Source organism: Octopus bimaculoides, chromosome 6 (assembly GCF_046866305.1).
Source record: "Octopus bimaculoides isolate indiv1 chromosome 6, ASM4686630v1, whole genome shotgun sequence".
NCBI classification, from domain to species: domain Eukaryota; kingdom Metazoa; phylum Mollusca; class Cephalopoda; order Octopoda; family Octopodidae; genus Octopus; species Octopus bimaculoides.
In genome coordinates, this window is record NC_142933.1 from 95100642 (window position 1) to 95112590 (window position 11949).

Below are 11949 nucleotides of genomic sequence, written 5' to 3' on the forward strand. Positions count from 1 at the left end.
TCTGGGATGTGTTTATACTGCTGAGAAAACAAGTGTACGCTCACTTCTTATCCGTAACAGCTGCATGAAGAAATATAACATACACTGACAAAGCGAATATATGAAGAGAAGCCTACTGAGGGAAAAAGATAGATCGATCTCACATGTTAAAAAAACACTTAAAACGTATGATAAATATTATGGAAATGCTACATCAAACGAAAAGTGGAAGTCGTAGAATTAAGAAAGAGAAGGAGGGAGAAAATCTCAACAAAACACAACGTATTAGGACATTTGAGAAACGTAAATGTTGAATTCTATGAATGAAGCCTTAAAACATTTGATAGAAGATTAAATAAGTCAAATACTAAGATAAAAGAGAATCACTACGAAAACTAGAAATAGAGAAATATTGTGGTAATCTGCTAGTAACAAAAAAGAAAAAAAAATCAACCTTTACGAATAACAATGGCGATTCAGCATAAATATAACTTCAAGATCAAGACCGTTGGAGTATATCTACCGAGATAAGGACCATATTATTTACGCAAGTAAAAAGAAGAAAGGTCCTGAAGTCGACAGAAAATAAAACTTGTTGAGATATCTCACAGTTATAAACAAGACTCTTGTTAGTGTTTCCTACAGCACGGGGAAGGGCTAAAACTAATAAGTCTTAACGTATTTAATGCTTGAAACATTTCCTATATAACTGGAAATCAATATGTTGTAAGGAAAAATTGTTAGTCAATAGCCTATACTATTTTGTTTCCACAAATATGGGAGACAACTTCAGATTCGTTTCAAATTTATTATAACCTCATCAGCGATTAAAAATCATCACTGTTTATGCCAAAGTAGGGGATGAAATAATCAATAAAAATCGGCGCATAATTGACCAAAGAAAATATAATTGTTCAGAGAATTAAAAAGCAGATACACTATCGACACGAAGAACAATATTTTAGCATATTTAATGAAGGGAGTACTACAAGCTAATTAGAAATCATGAGCTAAAGAAAAGAGAATATTAATAAATCGTTAATATTATTTTACTAATTGCGTGAATAATAGACAACATCTGACATGTTTCGATCTTATTGTGACCTTATTATATCAAAGTGTTTATTTATTCTCTAAGCATTTATATTTTTGCGCGCCAATCAGAGTACAATACTGTATAAGTTACTCATCGATTTTCCTAGCATTACATCTGCAAGTGAGGTGGAGTCTAGAGTTCCGTGCAAGAAACAGAAATTCGGAATAAATGAAGCAGATGATATGTAAATTTTACAGTTGCAGAAGTAAAAATAACAAGTTGATATGATTGGTGAATCTGATTAGTATTAGGAACAGAAAGAGCTAAAAGAATAAAAACAAAACAATTAGCATAAACTCATTATCTTTCTCGGTAATTATGCAGAAATTCCCTATAACCTGGTGGAAATTAAGTGAGATAAGAAACATGAATACAAAATCTAAGATACTTATAAATTAATTAAAATATCACATCCATAAAGTGTTTACTAGACCCACACACACACACGGGCACGCACACACAAATACGGGCGTACACACATACAAGATGAGAAGAGTCGTAGGAATAGAAAACTATAATTAAATAACTGCAACAGCATTAATAAAGCGTTTAAGAATAATGAGGCGAGTTGTTAAAAATGTTACGAATGAAGTAGAGAGCAGGAGGAGGGAAAATACACTGATAACAAAAGTAATAAGCACTATACAAAGGTAGAAATATAAATACTATTGATGAAGAGTTGCTCATCGGCTGAAGGAAAAAGCAAATAAAATAAAATGCATGTAAAAAGAAAAAGGAAATTGAAAACTACAAAACAGAAGGTATGACAAATTAGAATGTAATATAGATCATTACAAGAGTCGGTATTTGGCAATATCGGACAGAACCGAGGGAAATAGAGACAGGATAAAAATCATATTTTCTACTCTAGACACAAGGCCCGAAATTTTGGGGGAGGGAGCCAGTCGATTAGATCGACTCCAGTACGCAGCTGGTACTTAGTTTATCGACCCTGAAAGGATGAAAGGCAAAGTCGACCTCGGCGGAATTTGAACTCAGAACGTAAAGACAGACGAAATACCGCTAAGCGGAGTGCTAGCGTTTCTTATTTCTTTATTGCCTACAGAGGGCTAAACTTAGAGAAGACAAACAAGGACAGACAAAGGGATTACGTCGATTACATCGACCCCAATGCGTAACTGGTACTTATTTAATCGACCTCGAAAGGATGAAAGGCAAAGTCGACCTCGGCGGAATTTGAACTCAGAACGTGACGGCAGACGAAATACCGCTAAGCATTTCGTTTCTAACGTTTCGCGCTAACGTTTCTGCTAGCTCGTCGCCTCAGATACAGGATGAAAAATAATGCTAGCCTCACTGCCTTGGGTTTTTAGTTCTCAGGGAGATTCAGGGTGACACAGAACGTGACAGGGCTGGCCCTTTGCATTGCAGGTACCACTAATTTTTGCCAACTGAGTGGACTGGAGCAATGAGAAATAAAGTGTCTTGCTCAAGGACACAACGCGTCGCCGGGATTTGAACTCACGACTTTGAGCTCAATACTTTAAGCACTAAGCTGGTATTGCTGGTACTAACTTATTGAAGAAAAAGCAATGAAAGTAAACTTAACCATTTAAAACTGTATTTTATTGAATTTAATTATAAAGGATGTAAAGGATATAATTTAGTTTTATGGTTTGAGTTAGCGTTGCTAGTGATGATAAAAAAAAAAATTAAACAATTTTCGTTCCATAATTATAAAATTAAAAAGAATATACGTTATTGGCAACTAATAAAAAAAATCATCGAATTATTATCTCATTTTATTTTTTTGCTGTGTCTGAAACTTTCTTTCGGCGCTATTTTATCTTTGCACCAGCTAAAAAAAAACAAAACAAAGGATCGTTGTTGAAATCAGTCACTCGATGTTGAAAATAGGGCACAACTTTTGTGCGTTGCTTTAACATCGATTGAACGTATGGGAAATTCATGAAAGAAAATACAGAAGTTAATACGGGAAGCGCTCCTGTTTTCGAGCCTGAGGTGCGAAAGGTGAAATAGCACCTATTGTTTCTCCAACGAATGAGTTCATGTAAATAACTTCCCTAAAACTACAATATAACATTTATAATTAAATTTATTAGAGTATAGTTTCAAACTGATAAAAGAAGATAACATGAAAATAATGAGTAATTTAAGACAAATATGGTTTCAAATTTTAGCAGAAGGACAGCAATTTGGAGAGAGTGATTAAATCGATTCCACTACTCAACTGGTACTTACTTTATCAACCCCGAAATGTATGAAAGGCGAAGTCGACTTTGGTGGAATTTGAACTCAGAACGGGAAGATGGACGAAATTTCGCTTTACATTTTGCCCGAAGTGCTAACGATTCCGCCAGCACTTATCTAAAATTACCCTAGAAAAGGGTTAATTCATATCTTGTGATATGCTTAGAGTTGTTGTTGTTGTTGTTGGCACTCCGTCGCTTACGACGTCGAGGATTCCAGTTGATCCAATCAATCGTGAAATTAACGTGCAAGTGGCTGAGCACGCCACAGACACGTGTACCCTTAACATAGCTCTCGGGGATATTCAGCGAAATACAGGTACAACAGAAACAGGAAGAAAGAGTGAGAGAAAGTTGTGGTGGAAGAGTACAGCAGGGTTTGCCACCATCCCCTGTCGGAGCCTCGTGGAGCTTTAGGTGTTTTCACTCAATAAACACTCACAACGCCCGGTCTGGGAATCGAAACCGCGATCCTATGACCGCGAGTCCGCTGCCCTAACCACTGGGCCATTGCGCCTCCACATTGCTTAGAGTAAATCGATAAAGAAATAAAGAAAATTTCCGTAGTTTGTGAGTATATAAATATATACATACATATATATGTGTGTGTGTATGTGGGTGTGTGTGTGTGTGTGTGTGTGTGTGTGCGTTTCTTTGTTTCCGCACTGCTCGTTAACAGATGTTGCTTTCTTTACATACAGGTAATCGATAAATAATTAAAAAAATGAAACTTTAAAAAAGAAGTACTGGGGCCGATTTATTAGACTAAAACCCTTCGTGGTGGTGCCTTAGCATGGCCAGAATCCACTGAATTAAACACGTAAAAGAAAACTTATAACCCAAAAACTCACAGTTATAGATCTATATAATATATCAATGCTTGGTATATTTTGAATTTACTCTTTAATAATTTTGTTTAATCTTCTCATATATTAAGTTATATAAAGTATTTAAGTAAACAATAATTTATTAAAGATTTAGAACGACTTTCCATCAACGCTTTCTTGTTTAACACTAAAATCATTGTTGTCATTTGTATATTCATGGATATTAATTTAATATTAGGTAAAGTCGGCTTAATGAATAAAATATACAGGCTTACTGCGTTATATACTTAATATAACTGATAGTACGTACGTACACATACACACATGTATATTTATACACACACACACACATGTGTAGGTAGTGGCTCTTGTAGAGTTTTCCATATGTAGATTATTACATATCTGTCGCGCCTTCGCCCCAGGGAGTAAAGTCGCAGTCTTTTCAGCCTCTCCTTTTGGCTCACCCGCTGCATTGTTTCAATCTTTTTAGTGTTGTGGCGTTGGATTGCTCGAGACTCCGCTGTAGGAAAATTAGTTCTGGGGTTTGAAAATGTACCTGTATGTCAAAACGTCTAGTAGTTCTTAAATTTTATAATAGATTTATTCAAATACCAGACCGGTTTCGACAATGTTTTGCTTATCGATGACACAAATATATAAATAAAGTGCTTAGGAGAGTTTAAAGTTACCGGGCAAAAATCAGAAAAACGTGTTTAAACAGTCAAATATCCATATGTTCACAGAAATTTTGATTGAGTTTCACAGGAATTGATAGTAATATAAGTGTAAATGTTCGGTGAAGATCATAGCAAATATACATTATTGAAAGTCCAAGACAATACATACTTCGAAAGAATCAACAACTACAGTGAATCAAAATTAATGGCAAAATTTACCACCCTTATCCATCAGTTCCAATAGGATTTAACGGAAAAGGAATGCGATTACTTAATTAGATTTGACTGCAAAACCAGAAACTTCTATGGACTTCCAAAAATCCACAAAAGTGAAGCCATAAATGAAGCCTGTAGCAGATCAACTTCTGTAATCGTTAATATTCCACTTGCGAGAGATCTCAAATTGAGGCCGGTTGTGGCTGGTCCTTCCAGTGACACACACAGACTCAGTCACTTTGTTGGCGTCCTCCTAAAGCCCATTCTCCAGCATATACCGGACTTCATAAGAGATGACCTGAATTTTTATAACGATCTCCTGTGTTGTTAGCGTGTAGCAGGGCAAATTGATCTATAAATTGTAAGCCAACGCATTATTCAATATTGAAATAATCATATGTATCGAGTGAATGAGCGAGCGAGTGAGAAGAGTGAAGGGAGAGAGAGAGAGAAAAAGAAGGGGAGTGAGAGTTAAGTCTTTTATGTATGTATATAGAACATACGGATTAGACCTTGTCTGTATTGTGTTTGTTTAATTTTTCAAATTATTTGCAGCATATATTTGTGTATTAGAATTGCAAACTCAATAAAATCAGATACTCAATAAAACGTGTCTCATAATAAAAAGAAACATATTTTACACACACACACACACACACACACACACACACACACACACACACACACACACATGTTCTTATGCATTCACACACACAAACACATTTACACTTAGGTACATGAACACATATCTATTGGGTTGTTAGATAAATTCGTTCGTTTATCTTTCATTTATTGTAATCCTTATTTGTTCATCAAAAGCTTTTTTTTTTTTAAATCAGTCAATAATGTATGCACCTTCATTGTCCACGACTTCTCTGCTTGTATCATCGAGGAGCCTGGTGTCACGTAAACTGGTGATAGAAGAGCGCTGAGGTCTTGGACCTCACGCATCAAGTGAAGTTGATGGGTGACGATATCATGAGAGTGTCCCATCTGCTGGGTCACTTGTCTAGTGGATTGGTGTGGCTCCTCGTCGATGAACTCATTCAATCGATCCTCATTATACTATACAGGTAGGCCGGAACCGGAGTCTTTGAAGCGTGGAAACTATTTCTGCGTAGTTCTTTCAGTAATAACGCCTCCTCAGTACACAACATAAATGTCTTGAGTGACTTTGAGCGGATTTGGAATCCTGTTTCAAAGCGAAGAGAACCAGGTGTCGAAAATGCTCATTTGTTTCCAGTTGCTTGAAATATGTAAAATTTATTCAAATTTCATAAAACGAAAGACAATCGTTGCAAGAAGAATGGAATTCAGAAGAAAAAAAAAAAAAAAAAAAAAAGCAATAACGCATCACGATAAAATTATTTTTCGTGTTAATTCAAATAATTTTGAAAAAAAATTAAAATAAATGGAAAGAAACGAACGAATTTATCTGATTGCTCAATACATATATTTTTGTCAGACACTTAAAAAAACACGCAACGACTCATACACACAGACACATACTCCCCCCTCTCTCTCTCTCTCTAACACACAAACACACAAATGTTCTTATACGGACGTGCAAACACACACTCACATATCATACTCACACGTTCAGCGAAAGAGTCAGATATCACAGCGGTGTGAAATTCTATATTTTCTTATACTGTAGATCTAAGGTGACGAGCTGGCAGAGTCGCTAGTACATCGAGCAAAATGCTTAACGGCTTTTCGTTCGCCTTGACGTCCTGAGTTCAAATTCCGTCGAGGTCAATTTTGCCTTTCATCCTTTCGGGATCGAGCACTGAGATCCATGTAATCGACTTACTCACTTCACCGACATTTCTGGCCTTGTACCAAAATTTGAAGCCAGTGTTTGAACTAACTGCAAAGAAAGTATTAAACATATATATATTTGCTCTATCTCGTTTACACGTATAATGTTGGGTAATAATAAAAATCTATAGCTATGTTCAATAGTATATTGCTAGCAAGCTTGTTTGCTTTGCTGTGTCGGGGTAACATTTATAGAATTGATTTTCTTCTCACTGATCTGAAAATGGCAAACGAAAGACACCTAGAACAATTTGTAAATACATAGATCTATGACTGGGTTTCCCAGATGTGAACTCTCGGAGTGTCGGCCTAGAGGAATGTCGCCTTCCAGTAAGTAATATAACATCCCAGAACTGCAGCATGTATTGTGTGGTTACTATATTTCGTACATGTGAAACTGTCCAAAGCATAGGGATGGATGCAATTTTTAATATTTAAACAATACAACTGAGTTACTCTTTTACTTCTTTCAATCATTTGACTGCGGCCATGCTGGAGCACCGCCTTTAGACAAGCAAATCGACCCCAGGACTTATTCTTTGTAAGTCTAGTATTTATTCTATCATTCTCTTTTGCCAAGCCGCTAAGTTACGAGGACGTAAACACACCAGCATCGGTTGTCAAGCAATGTTGGGGGGACAAACACAGACGCACAAACACATACACACACACACACACACATATATATATATATATATATACATATATACGACGGGCTTCTTTCAGTTTCGTCTACCAAATCCACTCACAAGGCTTTGGTCGGCCCGAGGCGATAGTAGAAGACACTTGCCCAATGGGACTGAACCCGGAACCATGTGGTTTGTAAGCAAGCTACTTACCTCGAAGGCTCATATAACGCTAAAGTCTGTCTCGAGCCTATTCCCGTTTCTGAGGTGGAAACTGGTACGTCTTGCTAAACTGGATCACAATCCATTGCAAGCTTAATCTCAACTCAGCAGGGTGAATCCTACCACGCTAATGTTCATTTTTATTCTAGTGGACTGAAGCTATGTGAAATCAAGGACTTTACTCAAAGACAAAAACGCGCCTGGTCTGAGAACCGAACCAACAACCTAACCATTGTGAGTCTAACATCCTCATCACTACTCCGTGGATCTTCGCATGGTTCATGTAGTAACGATCAGGAGTTGAGATGAATTGTTGGGGTAATCGTAATATAATCAACTGTATCTCTACTCTCAGAAATGTATACCCTTGTACTTAATGTGGAAATTAATATTTTAATTTCCTGTAAAATTCATAATACCATTTCCTGATAAAACTAGGAGAATGCCAACTGGAAAGATTATAACTGTCGTTTGATGTGGCTGTATTATTATTTGAATAGCGTAATACATTAATAAACACGGGAGCAGCAGGCAGCAGAATATAGTAATATAGATTGTTTCATATACTGATAGCAATAACAAGTTAATTTGTGAAATTGTGTAATGGCCATGTTCATTCCTGTGTCTAGGAAAGAAGGTTTGATTTATTTCGTCCTGTTCTGCAGAACAGTACCGATTTCCGATATAGGCAAGGCATAAAACCTACAATTTTGGAAACTGGTGAATAGTTGAGTAATATCGACGCTGATATTTGAACTCGGGAAAATGAAAGGCAAAATTAATCTTGACAAGATTTGAACTCAAAACGTATAAAGCCGGAGCAAATAACGCAATGCATTTTTGTCCGATGCCCTAATGATATTGCCAATTCACTGCTCCTTTACACGGAACATTTTTTTTTCTTTTTGGTAGCACAGAAGGAGCCCCCTCCCTCCTATCACATTTGCAGCGTAGATGTAGATCAAACACTTGACCGGTCATCGATCATGGAATAATGCAAGTCAAAAATCTTTGTGAGATTTTGAACTCAGATTGTAAAGCGGGTAATTAAACAGAGAGCAATTAATTTTGCTCGACCCTCAATTATTCTGTTTCTCCAGTGCCACTATTTATGCCGTTGTCCTACCGAATTTTTCTTTCCAACGCCAACATTTTGTCCATTTTTTTTCCAAATGTGTTACATATTGTCCATCGGAATATCTTTTCTATCGTAACACCGCCTTCATAATGTTCATAGAATTGATTTTTATGTAGGTCAGTGAGACTATACTCATGAAAAACAAATAATTTCAGACAAAATGTTATGAAGAAAGATGTTGGAGTGTACATACATATAAAAGAAAAGAGGGAATGGCGAAGTGCAGTATGCAATAAGTGAAAATTATATATATATATATATATATATATATATATATATATATATATATATATATATATATATATATAATTTAGGATATCTAAGAGATACCAGCATGCTTGAAATAGCAGTCAAACCTTGACTCTAAAATCACATTAAATGTTCATACAGCGTCAGGAGAAGAGACAAAGAGACAAAATAAACTAGCAAAGTGAATACAAAAAAAAAAAAAAAAATGACTGGACAATTGCAGATCCCGGATTTCTAGCTCTGCATAAGAAATTCGGGATCTGGAATTGTCTTGGCAAGTGAGTGGATTTGGTTTCACGGAAATTGAAAGAAGCCCGTCGTATATATGTATGACAGAAACTGAAAGAAGCCTGTCGTATATATGTGTGTGTCTGTGTTTGTCCTCCCCGCCATCGCTTGATAACCGATTCTGGTGTGTTAATGTCCCCGTTACTTAGCGGTTCGGCAAAAAACCGTCCTATAGAATAAGTACTAGGCTTACAAAGAAGTCTTGGAGTCGAATTCTTCGACTAAAAGCCTTTAAAGCGGTGCACCAGCATGGCCGCAGTCAAATGACTGAAACAGGTAAAAGAATAAAAGAATATATACATATATATGTGTGTGTGTAGGTGTGTGTGTGTGTGTGTGTGTGCACGCGCGCGCGTATGTGTATATATGTATATGTATGTATGTATATATATATATATATATATATATATATACTAGCAGAAATACCCGGCGTTGCCCGGGTTAAAGAGAATAATGAAATCTAAAAACGCCGTCTAGACTACGCATCATCTTTATATATAGAGATGTATATACACACACGCACCCAAACACACGTATATATATGTATATCAATATAAATATATGAAAGTCAATGAAGTTTCGTAAAAGAAGGTGATCATGTACATACTTTCTTGCTGTTGTGATTATAACACCTCATTGTAAACTGTTCCTTGTTTTCCCTTGTGGAGCATATACAAATAGGTTTTTTGTTGCTGCCCACTCTTGAGCAGCCAACATACAGTTGTCCATGTGAGAAGCAGGGCTCTTCCAAGAGAAGACCAGCTACAGACAGTGTTTGACCCTGATATTTGTTTATGGACATGGCAAAAGTCACACGAAGGGGGAATTGTAGTCTTCTGAATGTAAAAGGAATGTCTGCTCCTGATGGAGTAAGAGGAATTCTTGGAATAAAGACGTCATCCCCTTTTGCACATCCAGAAAGAATGGTAGCCTCGATAACGTGTGACATCATTTTCTAAATAATGCTCATCTGTTATGTTCGGGTTAAAATTTCATCAACATCAAAAATATATGAATTTTCATGGGAGTTATGGCCGTTATGCAAAGAATATAATTTCCAAATTTCATAAAGATCCATTCAGTACTTTTGACGTAGTTTTGGATAAGAAAACAAATGACTAATGTGTGTGTTTGTGTGCATGTGTATGTGTGTGTTATGGGTGTATATATGTATAGATATCTGTATGCATGTATATATGTATATATGTGTACATATTACATGTACATCTATATATATATATACATCTACACATATGTATACATATACATGTATGTATAGATCTATATATATATACATATACGTGTACATCTATATGTATACATATACATCTCTCTTTCTCTCTTTCTCTCTCTCTTTCTCTCTTTCTCTCTCTCTCTCTCTGAAAGTATCTGTCATTACAGTATCGAAATGGTGTACATATACATGTATATGTATACATATACATCTCTCTCTCTCTCTCTTTCTGTCTCTCTCTTTCTGTCTCTCTCTTTCTGTCTCTCTCTTTCTGTCTCTCTCTTTCTCTCTTTCTCTCTCTGTGAAAGTATCTGTCACTACAGTATCGAAATGTGATTGTTTCAGTTAGTGGAATAGTTTCATTTTTAAAGTGAAAGTATTTGACATGAGTGTTTTTGTTTCACTTTTGACACGTAATACTTAAATAGTGGAGGAGATATTATGTTGCCGTGTGCTCGAACTCTGCAAGAAGTTAATAATTTTTTTTGACTAAGACACAACTGGAACCCTAAGTAAGGCATGTGTAAAATTTGAATGAAATTGGTTGTGTAGTTCTCGAGTTTTAGGGATTCACACAGACAGACAGACAGACAGACAGACAGACACACATTCTCATTTTTATATATATATATATATATATATATATATATATATATATATATACATAAATATATATGCGCTGTGTAGACTATAGGGATAAAAATTTAGAATAATTTATTACCAATGGTTCGCATGCGTAATGAGTCATACGACAACATACTTTTATATATAAGCGTGTATAAAGGTTTATACTCAGGGAGAAGACCCTTCACAGGATTTCTTACATGCTAAAAAGGGCAGTTAAACTCAATTCACGCAAAGAATAATTCTAAAGGCACGCCGATAATGATACTGGAATGAATAGAAACAAAAGTTATTAGTTAATTCGATAATCTTGTTTCCCTATTAATGAGCAAATGAAAATTAATTTATCATCCGTAGTTCATCAGTGGGGGGGGGGCGACTTCTGTTGTACTCTTTCGCTCCAACTTTCTCTCACTCTTTCTTCCTGTTTCTTGAGTAACGCTGTGATGGACTGGCGTCCCGGAAACCAGGCCCATGAGCCTGGCTAGGCTTTAAAAAAATGGCGAAGAAGAATATAAGTTACCTTATCATTTCGCATTTGCTGTGCTTCTATATGTTGGTTCCCTTACGATGAATATATGTGGAATTCCAGAAACTCTTACTTCTTTGGAGTAGAGTGCACATATATTTTGAAACATATGTAGGAATTATATCAAATGTATTCACGTATGTAAATTTTCACTTGTCACTGTTAAGTTGTTTGTTACTCGTATTTCTTTCT